The sequence below is a fragment of the Cibotium barometz genome, chromosome 24 (assembly GCF_041138505.1).
Source record: "Cibotium barometz isolate CiBa-2024 chromosome 24, ASM4113850v1, whole genome shotgun sequence".
Lineage (NCBI taxonomy): Eukaryota > Viridiplantae > Streptophyta > Polypodiopsida > Cyatheales > Cibotiaceae > Cibotium > Cibotium barometz.
Genome location: NC_141069.1, coordinates 22543300 through 22564333, shown reverse-complemented (window position 1 = coordinate 22564333; position 21034 = coordinate 22543300). Strand labels below are relative to the sequence as shown.

The following is a 21034-nucleotide window of genomic DNA, read 5'->3' as shown; positions in this document are numbered from 1 at the left end:
ACACACATAAGAGCATATATTCACACAAAGCTCTTCATACTGAGTTTCTGTCAAACCTCCGGAGATGCAAGGCAGACTCAACCATAATGAAGCCTAGCACAAAAATCAATAACCTACAAGTATAACCACAATTCTAATCCAAAATAGAGCAAGCGCTCGATGTGTACAGCGCTTTATGTACAAGCCTAAGCATCTCGTCCATGGCCAAATCCTGCTTGACTTCATGTGGCAATGATGGAGGCATTTCTTGATCATGTGGGGGTTCTTCGCTCATGACCTCATTCACATCAATATTGTCTTGGAGGTCTCTAAATTCCCTCCATAACCATCCACTCGTTACAGCGTAATGAGGCATTGAATCCCTCTGAGGCTAAAAACTGAATAGAAGACCTATACCGTACTCAAGACTAAATCTCCAAAGTCTAAGTTGCATGAGAACCTCTATCAGCAAGCAAATGCTGGCTGAGAGGAAACTTGCTGTTGAAATTTGGGGCTGAGATCTGCACCTCCCAGCTAATAAAGGTTGGCTTAGGTAAAGGAAAGCTCCAATTCCAAGAATGAGGAGTGAGAAAACAAGTGCACTATTTATAGATGCTGAATACATTTGGTGGACAAACTTATTTGCAGTCAGTTTTGTCCTTTTGGTCAGGCTGCTGGTTGACCTTTATCCCCCCCCCCCCCCCCCCCCCCCCCAAAAAAAAAACAATGTATTAAAAAAAACGTTGAGTTTATTTCAAAATCCCACATTTCAAGAACCTCTGCCACCTGAAGCACAAGACAACAAGCGATTTGGAGAGCTGGAAAGTCATCTGCAGCTAGTGTTTCTAAATGGAATTCATCTCTTGGCTAGTGTTTCTAGCCAAGAGATAGGATTCTACAGAAAACTTGGGAAGAGACCTAGGGAGATCACCTTTTGATAAACTTTTGTACAAAAAACAATCACTTGTATTTCTTTTCAATGTACATAATACAAGGGTAAGGGTAAGGACTACTTGTGTGTGCTTGTGTCTAAATGTGTTCCGCTGCCTTTCTCTCTCGTCCTAGAACTTGCACAGCACTAGTGGTTCCTCTAATCCTGAAGCGGGTATACCATAAACAACAAGCTCAATGCAGCTTAACTAGTGGGATACATGGCAAGTTAACAATTAGGAACCAGTACCAGCTTGGTTTCAGAGCCTATGGCTAGCAGAATTTAATTTTTCTTTCTTAGCGTTCTATTTGTGTTAGTTGCCTGCCTAGGGATAGAGCATGTAGCTTTAAAGGAGCACACCAAGGTTTGGGGGGATTAGATTTGTGTGAGTGTGGCCTAGGATACTGTAAGCCCAACGGGGCGTGCCGTGACAAATTTCACCACGTATCCAAGAGATAGATATATATATATATATATATATATATATATATATATAGAGAGAGAGAGAGAGAGAGAGAGAGAGAAGGGTTTAGGGGACTTTGCACAAGACACACACACAGGTCACCCTTTTAGGCCATCAGGTGTCATGTTAAGGCATTCTAATGGACCCCTTGCTTCTTAGCGGCAGCGGCGGCTGGTGCAGATGGCGGTTCAAGTGGCGGTGCTTAGTTGGTTCAGGCAGCAGCAGCAGCAACAACTAGCAATGGCAGTTCAGACAACCAGACGGCTGGCGGCGGTACGAGGCACAGCGGCGGCAGCAATGGTATAATCCCTCCCTCTTAAACTTGTCTTGTTCACAAGACGTCCATGTCTGTACTTCAAATATATCTTGACCAGCCACTTCCTCATATGCTCGAAGTATATCTCAAAGTCCTAGAAGTACTCTTCTCGCATCCATTTCACATCCAATGCCAAATAGTTCTTGAGTTTCAAGAGGAACTTTCTGACCATAGTCTTTCCTCTTTTTCTCAAAAAATGAAACACAATCTGTTCTGATTGCAAAATCTCTTCTTGCTCTTCCACCTCTAGTGGATCCTCCAATATAGATTCCTCTGGGGCAGGTCCCGTATATGGTTTCAATAAACTGGCATGTAAGGCATTATGTATCCTCCAATTTTCCGGAAGGTCCAACCGATAGCATACATCGGTGATCTTCTTTGTAATCTGAAAAGATCAATAATACCTAGGAGAAAGCTTTGGGTCCTTGGCTTTAGACTTCCGAAGTCTTGCTTTCTCGAATCTCAACAAGACCCAATTCCCTTCTTCAAATGAGACCTTCCCTTTATGATTTTTCGCAGCTTTCTTTTGCTTGGCTTGAGATGTCTCAATAGCCTTTCGAACCTGTGCAAAAGTCTTGAACAAACAAATCCGCATGGAAGATCTCTTCCTTGGTTCTAAGTGTTAGAAGTATTGCATCTCATATGGAATATTTTGTCTATTTGACATTTTATTATTTGTCCTACCAACTTTGTTGAGTCGGGCAATTCCATTTGGGAGTATATAAGTGACCTCTGCCCACCATTGTAAATCCCCTATTTTCATTGCTAATACAGTCAAGCATTGTTCGTCTATCTTTCTCTCTCTTCTCAGTAGCGCTTCAATTCTGACATGGTATCAGAGCAAATGGTATCCTACCGATCCTTGGTGCAGATAGCTGCGAGAAGGAGAGGAAAGGCGAAGAGATGAAGAGGCGTGTGAGAGGTGGTCAGCCTGTGGTGCATGCTTGGCAAGGCGGCTAGGGAGGTCCTTGTGGTGTGAACGTGGCCCATTATCCAACAAAACGCTTGCGTTATTTTTTTGGTGTTCTTGCCAAGTGGCTTGAAGGAGGGCAGACACGGTGATGACAAGGGCTGCCAAGCAGCCACGTAGCAGAGGAGCAAGCTGGCACAGCTTCAGCGCGCGCGCAAGCAAGGTCAACAAGAGCAAGGGCAGCGGCAGTGTGATCAAGGCAGCCTACAACGCAAGCGAAGGAGATGGAGCAGCACTGTAGTGGCAGCAAAGGTGGGCAGCCAACGTGGGCAGCAGAAAACGCATGGCAGCAGGTTAATAATAGGCCACGTGGGCAGTGCATATAGCGGCTGGAGCAACAACAAAAGGAGGTTCAGTAGCTCCGCGTGTAGCAGAGGAAGCGAGGGTGGCTATTTAACTTCATGCAGGCAGTAGAGAAGTCGCGAAGAGAAACACGTCTGCAAAGGCAGTTTTGGGTTCGTGGATTTTTTTTGGTTTCCTTTGCGTTTCCTTCAAATCACCAATCTACGGACCCTTTTTCCCATGCAAAGAATGGTTTCGGATCTTTCCTTCCTTGTTTTTTGTTTCCTATGGCCGAAGCTCGCGCTCCTTTTCCAAGCCTTTGCTGATTGCGATGTGGCAAGGATGTCCGTACCAGTGGACATCAAAGTTGCAGTGTTGGGTTGTTGGTCCCGAGATTTGGATCCGAGGACCATGACCATCATTCTTTGATAGTCTCTGTTTCACGGAGGATAGTTTTCCTGGCAATCAATTGGTCGGCATCGAGGTCGCGGATAAGTTCCGTGTTGGAACCTCATGTCAGGTCATTGAAGACTTCTTTTTCTTGGTGGAGTGACACTTCGAATTCCCTTCGGGCTAGTGGAGCAAAGGGGGATTGGAAAGTGTTGATTGCAGCATAACTATAAGGGAAATCTCATCACATGCTTCAGCCAGAGAGAGGCACGTGAGCAGGAGAGGGGCCTAATCGAAGCTCCCATAAGGTGCATTGGACCCATGTGTCGGAGTTCAAAGCATATGCATCTAGCACAGAACAGCTTGACAACACTATGGACGTGATGTGTTCACAGTTCAATGTTAGCAGACTATGGATAGGATGTGTTCCGAGTTCATTGTTAGAGGATTTTTGGACGTGATGTGTTTACAGTTCAATGAATGGGGAATCATGGACGTGTAGGTGTCTACAGTTCATTGTTCTATGTGGCAGCTGAAGCTCAAGATGGCATTTTCTTGTGAAGACAGGTTGATTGGTGCGTTTTTTGAGATGTATCCAGTAACTACAATGCTGGGGTATCCATAGTTGCATCTTCATCGACTTAACTTTCCCATCTATGCCCACTATGAGCTACAGAGGGGGTGTTAGAATTATTGCGTCTCATATGGAATATTTTGTCTATTTGACATTTTATTTATTTGTCCTACCAACTTTGTTGAGTCGGGCAATTCCATTTAGGAGTATATAAGTGACCTCTGCCCACCATTGTAAATCGCCTATTTTCATTGCTAATACAATCAAGCATTGTTCGTCTATCTTTCTCTCTCTTCTTCGTATCGCTTCCGCTGGTGTCAATTCTGACACTAAGCACAGGCAACAACAATGGTTTACGATAGATAATCTCAAAAGGAGCTTTTCCTGTCGATGAATGAACAGTGTTGTTATAAGCATACTCAACCAAAGACAAATACTTCTCCCATTGATCCTTTGTTTTGAGGGCATAACACTTTAGCATATCCAAGATAGTGAGGTTTGCAATCTCACTGTGTGTGTGAAAATGGCATTTTATCCAGCCCTAAAAAGGGGATTTTTGGATTTTATTTGATTATTTTTAGATTTTATTTGATTATTTTTGGTTTTTATCTCTTGTGTTGTTGGCCGACTGCCCCTTTATTGGGCCGACCAGCAACACACCTCCATATATAGAGATTAGCTTCATCATTCAGCAGTTTGTACCACATCATTGCACACATCTGATACCACGTCATCATCTACTGTTGCTACTCCTGCTATTGGTGCTTGCACTACATTTGCTTCATCATCGTCGCCTGTCAGCTCCAGCACACCAACATTTTACATCAGTACATCATTGGGACAACAGCCTCTCTACTACATATCATCTGCGTTTACATTAGCATATCATCTGCGTTTACAACAGCATATCAACTGCGTTTATCTTCAGTTCGTGGGATAGTAGAGAGTGGGACAGAAGCCCACTCTCTACTACAATACATCATTTTTCTTCTACAGTTTACCTTGGGACAGCAGCCCACTCTCTACTACAGTACATCATCGCTTTTCTTCTACAGTTTACCTTGGGACAACAACCCTCTCTGCTCACCATCTCACATCATTGGGACGGCAGCCCTCTCGCCCCCTCTGAAGATGCAAGCTGGACAACAGCAAAAGAAACGCAAAAACACACCACCAGGAACCTCCTACCGGAAGAGGGAGGAGATCTTGGAGGGAGAAGAGCTGATGTGCCACTTGTCTGATGCACTCACTGAATCTGCAGCTAGAACTCCTCCACTTGCCGCTGTAGAAGAAAACGCAGCCTAGGGGCTGGCCGACAGCAGTTGGAGAGGTTGTAGAGCAAAAAACACAACTAGGAAAGCAGAAACGCAGCCACTGTTTGAAGGAGAGAAACAGATTGTGCGGCAGCAAGAGCCTAGACGAATGATACCATGAAAGAATGTGCACAAGCGGAAGCAATGAACATGAGAGAGAGAAAGATTGCAAGCAAGGACTGAGCTTTATTAGCTTGAGGTTACAGAGTACAAGAGCCAGCAAATAGGGCAAGGAATGATCTGATGGAATGAATAAAGGAACACCTCTTATATACTTGTGCATGAAGCAGTCGGCTGTAGGAAAACAGGCCGACAGCTCCACGACAGCATAAAAGGAAGATGCAATATTTTAACAATAACCCAATGTCCACCGCCCAGACCGTATCCCCTTTGTACAAAGGGAGTAACTAGCCATGTGTCCACTCTAGCTTGCTCCACAAAGCACCTACCTGCCACCTACACTGGACAACTCACCACCTCACTCCTCCCCCTCTCTAGAGTTTGGCACCTTCTTCATGAGGGCTGTTGGGCTGCATTTTCTGCACTTTCTCCTTCCCAACTCCATTTCCAAGCTTGCTAAGGTGTTTCTCAAGCTTCCAAGAGTGTTTCCGGATGCTATTCACTCTCCTACACACTCCCAATGACTGAAATTCAGCAAAACAGCTCTCTTTATTGCTGTAATTTCTGGTCTTTTTGCTGAAAACCCTAATTTCAGCCCTCCTTTCTCAAGTTGAACCATAGGGGAAGCTTTCCCAAGGTTCCCTTCATCCTCTTGAAGACTTTTGTCGCGAAGAAAGGCAACAAATCGAAGATCTCAACACTCCAAGGACTTCCATCGCGAAGACTTCCGCTGTCATCGACTCTACTTGCAATTGGTAAGCTTGAATGCTTAAATATGGAAGCAAGTAGCAGGAGGGAGGAACCGGATTACAAGATCACATACCCTGTGTAGTGTTCTCTTAGCCTACGTGCTCTCTTGCAGATTGTTGCTACCATGTGTTGGTGGAACAATAGAGAGCAGATGGTAAGGAACATGGACACTTGAGAGGGTAGCGTGGATTGCAAGTCTACAACGACAACCACTTGTTTGCAATACTGTATTCATATGCATTGGTATGGAAATCTGGTCAGAAATGCCCATGACACTATGTACTTGATTCTCCCAAGATCAATACACTTTATTTGAGGGAGAGGTCGGCCGTTCCGGCTCATTGTGTGTCTCTTGTCAATTCAGCAATTTACTTCTTATATTTGAGCAAGTGTCCATCAAATCTTAGTGTATTTAAGTGTATTGATTAGCATTGTGTTCAACCAAGTTACATTGGTATCAGAGCATACGGTTCTCTTTCACTTCTATCGTAAGAGACGATCACCGTGAACACTAGCTATCTCTACACTTAGAACATTATGGACAGCCATACAATGAATGTTGGAGATGCTAACACAAGAGGCAGGGACAATGAAATGCATGCTTCCAATGCTTTACAGGATGAGCAAACTCATGTGGTGCACAATAGGGAACATGAATATGTAGGACAGCCGTCCCGTGGCAAAGAGAAGATGCAGGAAGAAGAGTTCATAGTCTTGAGGGCTGAACTTACTCATATGCAGGCTCTTCTCCATGCACAACAAGAAGAATTGAATCTCTACCGCCGCAAGGATCCATTGGTACATAACCGTTTGAAGGCCAAGAAAGCTGAATCTTATATGGATCATGCAATGGCAATGATTGCTCAAGATGCAACCGAGGGATACAGCACGTGCATACTTGGCTCGTACCGAGGATATCTATGCAGAAAAGGCAACCATCCCACATGTCTTGGAATCCCCACAGGTGCCCAAACAAGAACTTATGTCTAAGAGGATGAATCTCCATGCTATGGGAGAGGAACAATCAGTGACTTCACACCATGCAAGAACACCTTATGTAGCCCGTGAAGGATACAATGTTTATGGCAGTGGTCAAAATGTATGTCAAATGCCATTGCCGGCTGAAAATGTGCATGCACAACACATGCAACATAGGCTGCAATTTTTTGTGGTGCAGGTATTCCGCGTCTCTCTCATGCCACTCACGCCTTCGAGTGTGCTCGTGAGGAAGAAGCTATAGCTGAAAATGTATCGATGCATGTTGAGGGGCCAGCCATGCCTCATGCTTACAGGGCACATGTATCTATGCCTTATGCATCACCTTTTGGTCCTAAAATGATGCCAGTCACAGGGGCTTTCCCAATGGACAAACATGGGGGAAAACATGTTGAGATGCACGCACATGTATCAAAGTCTCGTGACTTCAAAGCTCGAGACAAATCTGTTAAGTTTGACACATATCATGGAGAATATGATGCATCAAAGGCACTTGCTTTTATTGCCCAGTTTGATATTGCTTTCAGTGGTGAGGATTTCACTCAGAAATCCATGATCCAATATGTAAGCATGTTTATGAAAGGCACTGCTGCCCATTGGGGGTGGCTCATGGAGAAGCTCTCACCGAATCCTGTTAGATCATGGGAAGAGTTCAAGGAGAGGTTCTATGTTCAATTCTTGCCTCCCAATGCATTGAATGAGATAACAATGAAGTGGGATTGGGTGAAGCAAAATGAGGGGGAATCGGTAAATGCATATGTACAAAAGTTTTGGAAAGTGCTTTTGGAGGTGTCTCCATTTATGCATGTCACCGAGGCGGAAAGGAAGAGAAGGTTTCAATCGGGATTGCAACCCGTGTATAAAGCGGGACTACAAATGTATCCTGGTTATACCTTACACCAACTAATCGCAGCCACCACTGCCACCGAGCAATTGGAACTCAGATTGAGTCGATCCAATAAGGCTAAACCCTCATTTCAAGGCAAAGAGAGGGCTGTCCAAAACCTGCAAAATGATGGACAGCCACCTAAAAAGGACCAAAACCAAGACAAAAATGGTCCAAAGGCTGAAAATAACACTACCAAGAAGTGTCCCTTCAAACTGAGAGACTATGGTCTCACTCCGGAGGAGCAGAAAAAGCAATATATGAGTGAGGGGAAATGCTTTACTTGTGGTAGCCCCGAGCATATTGCGAAGGCATGCCCAAACAAAAGGAAGCATGATAATGCAAATGCATCAAAGCCTAATGTGCATATGGTTCCGGATGTGGAGGGCGACACTTCACATGATAGCAAAGACAGGGTTGTATGTAAAGCTTGGGGACGGCTCAAGAATCAGCCCGCTTTGTTCATGTTTGATGATTGTGCATCTGAAAATTTCATATCCACACACATGGCAACTGCTTTGGATATTGAAATGGAGGACATGGATCCTCAAATTGAAGAAAGGGCTACCTTTGTTGGTAGAGAAGTGCAGGTCATGCCTATTTTTAGCAAGTTACGCATACACATTCAAGGCTATGTGGATCATGAGGATTTTCTTGCGGCACCTTTAAATGGCTGTGATGTATTGCTTGGAAAGCCTTGGCATACACGTATTGATCCGTGCAAGGCTTACAAGACCAACAGGATCACCTTCATGCATAAAGGCCGAGAGCATGTAATTGATGCTGGTGAAGAGGCTGGTGAAGAGGGTGATACCATTCCCCTTGTATCTCATGTACAAATTAAGAAAGTAATGAAAAAGAGTGTTTTTGCGTACTTGATTTTTGTACGAGATCATTTTGAGGAAAATAATGTACGTGTAAACACTCTTAGTAATGATAGGCTGAAATTTTTGCAAGAGCACAATGATTGTTTTCCTGATGAGTTACCAAATGAGTTACCACCCGTACGACCGAAAGATCATCACATTGTCTTTTGCCGGGTAGCTCACCACCTAATAGGCCAGCCTATCGTGTAAGTGCATCCCAAAAAGAGAAGACCATGAAGCAAGTGAATGAGCTTCTTGAGAAGGGTTTGGTTCCCAACCTCTTTCCCATATTGTTCACCCGTCCTCTTAGTTTAAAAAAAGGATGGATCCTTTCGTATGTATGTGGATTATAGAGCTTTGAATAAGCTTACCATCAAGAATCGGTTTCCAATTCCACGCATAGACGACATCCTTGATAAGTTGGATGGATTGGCATACTTTAGCCGAATTGATCTCAAGAGTGGATATCATCAAGTGCGTGTAGTACCTGAGGATGTACACAAAACTGCTTTCAGGACAGCATTTGGGCTTTATGAGTATCTTGTTATGCCTTTTGGTCTTACAAATGCCCCGACTACATTCAATAGAATGATGGATCGCATATTCCGTGGGTACAGAAAATTTACAGGTGTCTTCTTTGATGACATCCTAGTCTTCTCGAAGACCGAAGAAGAGCATAGAGCTCATTTGACCATTGTTTTTGAAAAACTCCGTAAGCATAAACTCTTCATAAATGCAAAGAAGAGTGAGTTCTTCTTGTCAGAGATACATTATCTTGGGTATATTGTGTCCAAAGATGTAATGCGGATGGATTCTGCAAAGATTGATGCAATTCGGAATTGGCCCAATTGAGTTCGGTGCATGAGATCCGTAGTTTTCTTGGATTATGCTCTTACTACCGCAGATTCATTCGGCACTTTACATGGATTGCTTCTCCTTTGGATAATTTAACAAAGAAGAAGGCCATGTTCAAATGGACTAATGTAGAGACGGATGCATTCCTCAATTGAAAGATGCAACTACTCATGGTCCAGTGTTGATCATTCCGGATTTGAAAAAAGCCTTTTTGTGTGGAATGTGATGCATTTGGAAATTGCATAGGAGCTGTCCTTAATCAAGAGGGACATGCCGTGGCTTATGAGAGCCGTAGATTGCATGATGTAGAGCTATCTCTTGGCATTTATGAGAAAGAGCTCTTGGCTGTAATTCATGCACTTACTATGTGGAAACATTACCTTCTTGGGGCTGATTTCACTGTAAAGACAGATCACCAGAGTTTGAGGTATTTTCTTATCCAAACCAAGTTGTCAAAGAAGCATATGAGGATGGCCAATTTCCTCTCTATGTTTCATTTTCAGATCTTGCACACCCCGAAAAAGAAGAATGTAGTGGCCGATGCATTGTCACGAAAGCCATATGTAGCAGCTATCTCGGTTGCCTCTCATGGAAACTTGCCTACCATGAGTGATTTGTATCATATGGATGCTGATTTTGCCACTATTTGGGCTGATTTGATGGCTGGTCATGCACATGCCTCATATGTGATCAAAGAGAGTTATCTCATGAAAGATAATTGCCTATGTGTGGTGTCTGACATGAGGCAAAAGGTTTTGGATGAGTGCCATGCTCCTCCATATGCTGCTCATAGAGGCATAATGCCTACTACGCACATGATTGAGCAGTATTTCTTTTGGCCAGGTATGCGGAAGGACATAGAGGCACATGTACGTGCATGTATCACTTGTCAAAAGGTGAAATTTGATAGGCAAAAGGCACCAGGTTTGCTTCAGCCATTGCCTATTCCCACGCAGCCATGGGAAAGTATTACAATGGATTTCATTATGGACTTCCCCCACGGACCCAACAGGGTAATGATGCAATTTGGACAATTGTGGACAGGTTTAGCAAGCAAGCTCATTTCTTGCCGGTCAAAAAGACCATCAAAGATGAGCATATGGTTAAAATATATCTTGCACAAGTGTTCAAACATCATGGAATGTCGAAGTCCATTGTGGGGGATAGAGATCCCAGGACTACAAGTCTCTTTTGGCGGGCCTTATTTGATAATATGGGCACCAAATTGGACTTCTCATCAGCTTATCACCCTCAAACGGATGGGCAAAGTGAGGCTGCAAATTCAGCCGAGTTGGATCTCTTGAAATGTTGTGGCAGATCAGAAGTCTTCTTGGGAGAAATACTTACCGCTTGTGGAATTTGCATACAACAACACGGTGCATGCATCTACGAGAAAGGCCCCGTTTGAGATTGTTTATGGTAAGGTGGTTTTGACACCCATCCTTCGCACAAAGGATGAGATATTTGCAACTAATGAGTATGTAAGAGACTTGGATATTGCTTTTGCTCAGGTGCGGACAGCCATTGCAAGGTCACAAGACAAGCATAAAAAGGCTGCCGACAAGCATTGAAACCGGCCTAACGAGCGGTGAAACAAACACTCGCACATAAAACACTTCAACGCCATTGAGGACCTAGAAAAGGAAAACAAACAGGGGGAGCTAGAGTGCTCCTACAAACAGTACACGGACACCGATTGGCCCCAAAACGCAGTGGCGCCCCTTGCGGTATTTCTTTAATTGACTATAAGAGCTTTGATTACAATAAGGCTGGGAACTCAGCCGTCATAGTAGAACTCCTGAAGCCTGCAAATACCCTGCATCATGGCTTCATATCCACTCGGCATCCACAAACAAGTCTAGCCATTATTCACCTCAAAAGACTCTCACACATTGAGTCCTGCATACAGAAGTCTTCTCCCATGATCAGGGCTGCCACAACCATCCATAGCCTCTCACCCTATGAACAGCATCACACCCTGACACATCCAATGCTTCTGCATCACAACACAGACTCCCAAACTGTCTCTCAAAAGAGAACTCGTATCATAGCACAGCATACCATACAGTCGACACACCTATACCAACCCTCTTTACCTTCCAAGGGTACTATCCATCTCTGTCATGGATTCCCTGTCCCCTGCCCAATCAGTAGCAAGGTTGTCCCAAACATGTGTCCATTCCTGTACCTTCTACAGGCATGTGATCTATCTCCTGGAGAAACCCAAATACATGTTTCCTCGAGAAACCTACGACCTGTTTCCACATGAAATCCTTAGGCCTGTTTCCCTTTGAAACTTCTGTCCTGTTTCCGTACAGAACCATTCATGGCACCATTCAACAACAGTGCTAACAACGGCATACATCTAGTTACATGTTCCCTCATGAAACATCTGGAAACATAGAGATGCCCATAACTGTAGGTCCCTCTGTTCCTTTCTAGCAGGAAGAAAACAATCTGCTCCATGAGCATGCAGCCATGCGAGCTTGCTTCATTCACATGCCAAGAAACACATTCAAGTGACCTGTACTTGCAGCCGGAAACCCAAGTACATAGCTGAATTTGCAGCCAAACAAAAACAGCCCATAAACAGTCTCAAAACAGTCCTCAACGGGTCTCAAAACAACCCTGTTGCAAGTAAGACCAGCACACTTGTGCACCTCTGTCCAACAGCCACCTATGGGTGAAAGGACCTGTACACTATAATCCAACTGGAGTCTCCTATGCGCTGCCAAAGGCCTGCATGGTCTTCTGCAGTGTTATCCTCCTACGGACCAGCCCTATGACCATCTGCGCAAGCAATCCCTGCTGCGTGTACCTCTGCAGTCCTAGCCGCCAATAAACTCCCCGACCAGTCTTCCAAAGGTGTGTGGAGGCCCCAGCGTTCAGCTGACTTTGGCAAGCGAAGAAAGCCCCATGTGCTGTTCAGAAGGTGGCCTGTCTTTTCAGCTGTCAGCCCCTCCATAAGCATGTGTGCCCCTCCAGCACGCAGCCCAACTTGTAGCAAGGGAGAGCCCCCACGTGCAGTTCAGCTTTTGTGCGCCACCTGCAAACAGCCCGACAACCTGATGTTCGACCCTCTGTTCAGTCCACATGCAGTCCAGCCACGTGCAATCCAAGCTGACAGTCGCCACAGAGAGAGAGAGAGAGAGAGAGAGAGAGATTCAGTCGGCCTTGTATGTAGTGCAGCGCTGCCTCTTTCCAAAGAGAGAAAGTGCACACCCTCCTCTGCTGCAGCCCTGAAGCACACCTGCAGTCCAGCCCACCTCCTGTCCTGCAACCCAACAGTCACCAGACAGAGAGAGAGCACATGTTGCTGCCAATCCAGCCCACCTCCTGTCCTCCTGCAGACCTACGCAGCTTTTCACCAAAGAGAGGGAGAGACCCACGCACTGTTCAGCCCCTGCGCACCAGCCTTCTCATGGGTGAAAGCTCCTCTACGTGTAGCTGCAGCCGACCATCACAAGAGAAAAATCCCCACGTGTTGTTCAGCCCCTGCCCGACTGCCTTCTCACACGAAAAGCCTCCCTCCAATAATAGAGTAGCCTCTAAAAATTACCGAGGGGCCTCCCAAGGTTTTAAAACCTTTATAACTTTAATTTTTGGCCACCAAAGGTTATAAAACCTTTTTAAATTTTAAATCTCTGTCCCCTTCACACCTGGGGTCGTCCACACATGGGTTTACTTCTCCAATCTGATGCCATTCACACTGTCCACCATGTCCCCGTGCACACCTGCGTACTGTCCAGAGAAAAACACAAGGTCGTGACAAGCATATAGGGCAATTGGATGTTCAAGAGAATGATTGGGTATTGCTAAAATTTGAGAAAGCAAGACTTGCAAAGAGGCCTGGCAAAGAGGGTGCATATCCTAAGCTCGCAACCAGTTACTATGGGCCTTTTCCAGTGATCCAGAAGATCAATGTAGTGGCTTTCAGATTGGCATTACCTAGTCATTGGCACATACACAATGCTTTTCATGTGAGTCTCCTTCGCAAGTATGTAGGGCCGGAGCCCAGTGACACAGTCATTGAAGATCCACCAGAAGCGGATGAGCTTGAGGAGATCTTGCAGCCAGAGCAGATTGTGTATCACAAGGAACGCAAGCTTGCTCTGCAGGCAAAGTTGTCAGGCGTTACCTTGTGAAGAACTATCTTCCCATTGATGCTAAATGGGTAGATGAAGAGTTCTTCTGAGATTGCCCGCATGTGCTTCAGACATTTTTCAGTTGCGGGCGACTGTTTAGAAGCCGGGGGAGATGTCACCATTTGGCCACCCAATTGGTCCACCCGTGCTTTCTTATCATGTATGTACATTGGACTGGTGTCCATGGTAGTTGTATATGCCGGGGATTGATGCCATTCATGTGATCCTGTGGACTTGGCTTTTCGTTGGGACTTGTGCCTCCGTGTACATGCCTGGAAATGCTTGGTGGATTGGTGTTCCATTGGGTCTGGTACCTCGTGTACTTGCCTGGAGCACGTCTATTTTGGTATAGTCTCATGAACGGGGATTGTCCATACCAATGCTGCATTGCATAGAATCTTTATGTGCTTGCTTGCAATTGAAATTGCATGCTGTTTTCATGCTTGCTTGACCAGATTGGAGTTAAAAAGGAAGCCCATTTGTGGACAACCCCAAGTGTGAAGGGGGCAAAGAGACTTTAATTTAAAAAGGTTTTATAACCTTTGGTGGGGCAAAATTAAAGTTATAAAGGTTTTAAAGCCTTGAGAGACCCCAAGGCAATTTTTAGAGACTACTCCACTTTTGGAGGCCCACGTCTCTCTCTTGCTTCTCTCTCTTGCTTTTGGAAAGGCGTGCATGTTGGCTGCGTGGAGGAGAAGAGAACCACACCTGCGTGGAGAGTACCTCTAGAGAACTGCTGGTCGTACAGAACAGGCTGCTAAGTACTGTACGGAATAGGCGGCTGCATGTTTACTGGCGGCTGAAAAGTACAGACGGGGCTGGCGACCAGGGTATGGGTGCTGCAGGTTCTGGCGCCTACTGTGCAGGTTTTGGACTGGCGGCTGGTACAGGCAGTAACTGCAGGCCTGTACGGACAGCAGGTACAGTCCAGTACGGAGGCTGTACGACAGCTGATTCAGGTGGCAGCTACACACTATTTCGTACAGGTGGCTGCAGGTTGAGTACTGTTTGCAGGAGCACTCTAGCTCCCCCTGTTTGTTTTCCTTTTCTAGGTCCTCAATGGCGTTGAAGTGTTTTATGTGTGCGAGTGTTTGTTCCACCGCCCGTCAGATTTCTGAAGGCCGGTTTACAATCTGTACATGATCCGAGGAGGCCTTCCCATCAATCGCACCAGGGGGGTGGGCTTGAAAGACAGCTCGCCACACCTAGAGGGCTGAAGGACGGGAAGGAACCAAGGGAGGTGGCGCGTGAGAAGCACACTTACTGCGACCTCGAGCCCGAGGACAATCTCGAGCAAAGTGACCCTGTTGGTGACAAACCCGGCACTAATCGGGTTTACCTGCAATCTCCATACGTTGCTTCAAAGGGCCACAAAGGCCCGGAAGCAAAACATAGTCCTCAAAGAGCTCAATGTCACGGGCAAGAACCATGACCCTGGGGACAGCATCCGCCGAGGCAGTGACCACCTGGGCAGAAGATGTCGGCAAGGCGTGAAGTGGGGGCACTTGAAGAACCAGCCCAAAGGCAGACCCGATGGCCTCTAACAAATATGCGCGAGGAAGACCTGGGAATCTGAGAGTAATCGGGAAACGGTTCCGGTCTTCCTCAACAGGGTCAAAATAGCTGGAGTAGGGAAGAAAGAATATCTTCCTCGGGCCCAATGGCAAAGGGCTACCCTTCAAAACCTCTGAGGCTGCGTCCTCGGAATCAAAATCCACTTGGAAGAAACCTCTTCCAAGCAACCTGACATCTCGAAAGTGTAGAGCGAGGTCGGAGGGCAGAGCCGCCAGCACCCAGTCCCGAGCCTGGAGACGGGACGGGTGAGATCCAAAGATTCTGGCAATGAGGGTCGTTTTGGAGTCTTTCTCTATTTCGGCGTAGAGGACCGCAAGCTCGGCTTCGGAAAAAACAATGGTTCACCCAGCCGAGGGAGAATAATTAGCCATGATGCTAATCGAAGAAAAAGGCCGACTTGAACCCGGATGAGGGGCAATCCGAACCAAGGGAAAGAGGTAGGCAAGGAGGCAGAGGAAAGGAAGGGAGGGTGGAAAAGGGAAAAGCAAAAAGGAAAGGGAAGCAAGGGGGAGATGGCTGGACGCAGAGGCGAAGAAGGGCGGGGGAAGGGCAGCACAACAGGGCTGCGGAGAGGGAAGAGGCAGAGGAAGGAGGGGAGCAGGGAGAGGAGGGGAGGCGAAACAGTGCAAACTCGAGGGTGAAGAAGGGCGGGTAGAGGTAGGGGCGAATAGTGGGGAAGGATGAGGCGAAGAAGGGCAAGCAGAGGCACGGGCGAATGGCGATGGAGGAAGGATGGGAGGCGGAGGGTGGATGGGGGCGAAGCAGGCACAGAGGCGGAGGGGCGCAGCGATGGAGGAAGGAAGGAAGGCGGAGGAAGGAGGGGGCGAAGCAGCCACAAAGGCGGAGGGGCACAGGTCAGGGTTCGGGGAGCTAGGCGGTCCTCACCGAGAGTGGGCTCCTCTCAAGTTCATCTGAAAAATTCACCTTTTAGGAACATGCATGTTATATACTCATGGTAGTCAACACACACACACACATAAGAGCATATATTCACACAAAGCCCTTCATACTGAGTTTCTGTCAAACCTCCGGAGATGCAAGGCAGACTTAGACATAATGAAGCCTAGCACTAAGGGAAGCAGCAAATAGAAAGAATTAGTATAGCAAATAAGTAGTTGATAGGGCAAATGCACCGCTAAAGACAGAAAGAATAAGCACAATATCAACTGGCCGCAACTCGGACGAAAACTTCACAATGTGAAACCTGCATGTCCGCTAATACGGCTGAATTATATACCTAGATGAATCCAAGAACATGCCCAAATTCACCATTCAACAGTTTGTACCACATCATTGCACACATTTGGTACCACATCATCATCTACTGTTGCTACCGGCACTTGCACTACATCTGCTTCATCATCTTCGCCTGTCAACTCCAGCACACCAGTGTTTTACATCAGTATATCATTGGGACAGCAGCCCCCTCTTCTACATATCATCTGCATTTACATCGGCATATCATCTGCGTTTTATCTTCAGTTCATGGGACAGCAGCCCTCTCTGCTACATAGAGCACACCTACATTTTATCTTCAGTTCATGGGACAGCAGCCCACTCTATGTTACAGTACAGCACCTCAGCATTTTATCATCGGTACATATCTTGGGACAGCAGCCCACTCTCTCCTACAGTACATCATCGTTTTTCTTACACGGTTTACCCTTGGGACAACAGCCCACTCTCTACTACACAGTACATCATCGTTTTTCTTCTACAGCAGCCCTCTCCGCTCACCATCTCACATCATCGGGACGACAGCCCTCTCTGCTCCTCTCTCTCACTCAAGTATTGTAGCACCCTTGTCACCAGAGCTTGCACCACTACACCACTCAAGACGGCAACCCTCTTTGCTCTTCATCACCCTTCAGGTACCGCAGCACCCTTGTCATCAAAGCCTGCATCACTTCACCATCCACTGCCCATTACCACCTCAGAGTGTCTCTGCATCCACCTACACGAGCCTTTGACTCCATAGCAATACTCTCCCATGGAGCATTTCGAATCGGCAATGGTTGTAATAGTCCGGTTGGCTTTTGTCAGTCAAACTTGACCTTCTGACAAACCAAACATTCTCGAACATATAGCTCAATGTCCTTTCTCATGCTAGGCCAATAGAAATAGCTCTCCAAAGCTTGAGTTGTAGTCAAGATGCCTCTATGCCCCATGTAGGGTTGACCATGGCATTCTTCCATCACTTTTGTCCTCGAATCTTTTGTCACACAAACAGGTTTGCATCATAAGGAAACCCTCTTTGATGACATAGGAGGTCACCAAATCTCCATTCTACAATCTGTTCCATATATCCTTGAAGTCCTCATCGGTAGCAAAAAGATCTTTCATCAAAGTGAAATCCATATGATAACCCATAGAAACCGCATGGCTCATGGGTCTCCGAGATAATGCATATACTACCTTCTTGTCTTTTCCATGAGTATGCATAATTTGGAAATGAAATTGGACCAAATAACTAGCCCACCTTATACGCTTTTCGGATATCTTAGGTTGAGACAATATCAGGATATTTCTGACGTATTTCCACACCAATGCATGCATATGAATGCAATATTGCAAACAATATGGTTGTCGGTGAAGATCTGCAACTCACACTACCCTCTGAAGTGCCCATGTTCCCTACCATATGCTCTCTATTATTCCACCAACACATGGTAGTAACAATCTACAAGAGAGCACATAGGACAAGAGAACACTACACATGGTATGTGAACATGGAGTCCTTCTCCTCCCTCCTACTACTTGCTTACACAGAAGACAGTTTCACACGCACGGTTCACGGGCAGACGTCCCCTTACCCAAAACTACACTTGGTCAGGGAAGCATGAAAACAGCATGCAAATTCAATTGCAGGAAAGCACATAAAGATGCTATGCAATGCAGCATTGGTATGGACAATCCCTGTTCATGAGACTATACCAAAATAGACGTGTTCCCAAGAAGTACACGAGGTACAAGAACCAATGGAACGCCAATCCTCCAGGCATTTCCGAGTATGTACTCACATGCACAAGTCCCAACGAAAAGCCAAGTCCATAGTATCACATGAGTGGCATCAATCCACAGCATATGCAACTTCCATGGACGCCAATCCAATGTATATACATAATGCGAAAGCACAGGTGGATCTCCTCGGGTTCTAAACAGTTGCCGCAATTGAAAAGCATCCAAATACATCTGAAGCAAGTGCGGGCAATCCTCACTAGCTACAAATATCTCATCCTTTGTGCGAAGGATGGGTGGCAAAACCACCTTACTATAAATAATCTCAGATGCATGCACCATGTTGTTGTATGCAAATTCCACAAGTGGTAAGTACTTCTCCCATGAAGACTTTTCATCCGCCACATAACATTTCAAGAGATCCAACACGGTTGAATTTGCAGCCTCACTTTGCCCATCCGTTTGAGGGTGATGAGAAGTCTAATTTGGTGCCCATATTATCAAATAAGGCCCGCCAAAAGAGACTTATAGTCATGGGATCTCTATCCCCCACAATGGACTTCGGCATTCTATGATGCTTGAACACATGTGCAAGATATATTTTAACCATATGCTCAGCTTTTATGGTCTTCTTGACCAGCAAGAAGTGAGCTTCCTTGCTAAACCTGTCCACAATTGTCCAAATAGCACCATTACCCTGTTGGGTCCATGGCAAGTCCATAATGAAATCCATTGTAATACTTTCCCATGGCTGTGTGGGAATAGGCAATGGCTGAAGCAAACCTAGTGCCTTTTGCCTATCAAATTTCACCTTTTGACAAGTGATACATGCACGTACATGTGCCTCTATGTCTTTCCGCATACCTGGCAAAAAGTAATACCGCTCAATCATGTGTAGTAAGCATTATGCCTCTATGAGCAGCATATGGAGGAGCATGGCACTCATCCAAAACCTTTTGCCACATGTTAGACACCACATATAGGCAATTATCTTTCATAAGATAGCCCTCTTTGATCACATATGAGGCATGTGCATGACCAACCATCAAATCAGCCCAAATAGTGGCAAAATTAGTATCGTATGGTACAAATCACGCATGGCAGACAAGTCTTCATGACAGGCAACCGACATAGCTGCTACGTACGGCTTTCGTGACAATGCATCTACCACTACATTCTTTTTTCTTGGGGTGTGCAAGATCTGAAAATAAAACATAGAGAGGAAATTAGTCATCCTCATATGCTTCACCAACAATTTAGTTTGGGTAAGAAAATGCCTCAAACTCTGGTGATTTGTCTTCACAATGAAATCAGCCCCAAGAAGATAATGCTTCCATATGGTAAATGCATGAATTACAACCAAGAGCTCTTTCTCATAAATGCCAAGAGAGAGCTCTGCATCATGCAACCTACGGCTCTCATAAGCCGTGCCATGTCCCTCTTGATTTAGGACAGCTCCTATGCAATTTCCGGATGCATCACATTCCACACTGAATAGCTTTTGCAAATACGGAATGCTCAACACTGGACCATGTGTAGTTGCATCCTTCAATTTAAGGAATGCATCCCTCTCTACATCAGTCCATTTGAATATAAAGAGAAGCAATCCATGCAAAGTGCCGCATTAACCTACAGTAGTAAGAGCATAATCCAAGAAAACTACGGATCTCATGCACCGATTTCAATTCATGCCAATTTCAAATTGCATCAATCTTTGCACGATCCATCCGCACTCTATCTTTGGACACAATATATCCAAGATAGTGTATCTTTGACAAGAAGAACTCACTCTTCTTTGCATTTATGAAGAGTTTATTCTTACGGAGTTCTTCAAAAACAATAGCCAAATAAGCTCTATGCTCTTCTTCGGTCTTCGAGAAGAATAGGATGTCATCAAAGAAGACACCTGTAAATTTCTTGTACCCACAAAACATGCGACCCATCATTCTATTGAATGTAGCAGGAGCATTCATAAGACCAAAAGACATAACTAGATACTCATAAAGCCCAAATGCTGTCCTGAAAGCAGTTTTATGTATATCCTCAAGCACCACACGCACTTGATGAAACCCACTCTTGAGATCAATTCAGCTAAAGCATGCCGATCCATCCAACCAAGAATATCGTCTATGCGTGGAATCGGAAACCAATTCTTAATGGTGAGGCTTGAGCTTATTCAAAGCTCTATAATCCACACACATATATGAAAAAATCCATCCTTCTTTTAAACCAAGAGGACAGGTGAACAATATGAAGAAGAGCTTGGTTGAACCAAACCCTTCTCAAGAACCTCATTTACCTACTTCATGATCTCCTCTCTCTGGGATGCACTCACACGATAGGCTGGCCTATTAGGTGGTGAGCTACCCGATACAAGATCAATGCAATGATCTTCCGGTCGTATGGGTAGCAACTCATTTGGTAACTCATCAGCAAAACAATCATTGTACTCTTGCAAAAATTTCAGCCCATCATTACTAAGAATGTTTACATGCACATTAGATTCTTCAACATGAGCTCGTACAAAAATAAAGTACGCCAAAACACTCTTTCATTACTTTCTTGATTTGTACATGAGATACAAGGGGAATAGTATCAACCTCTTCACCAACATCAATCACATGCTCTCGGCCTTTATGCATGAAGGTAATCTTGTTGGTCTTGT

The 21034-nt window shown here is 45.4% G+C and overlaps 1 protein-coding gene across 3 annotated transcripts in view; it reads right to left on the bottom strand.

Annotated features, from left to right (window-relative positions):
* Window positions 1-21034, bottom strand: part of LOC147625031 (Hydrolase-like protein family) — a 68914-nt gene that overhangs the window by 37561 nt on the left and 10319 nt on the right. The gene's annotated exons all lie outside the window — the stretch shown is intronic.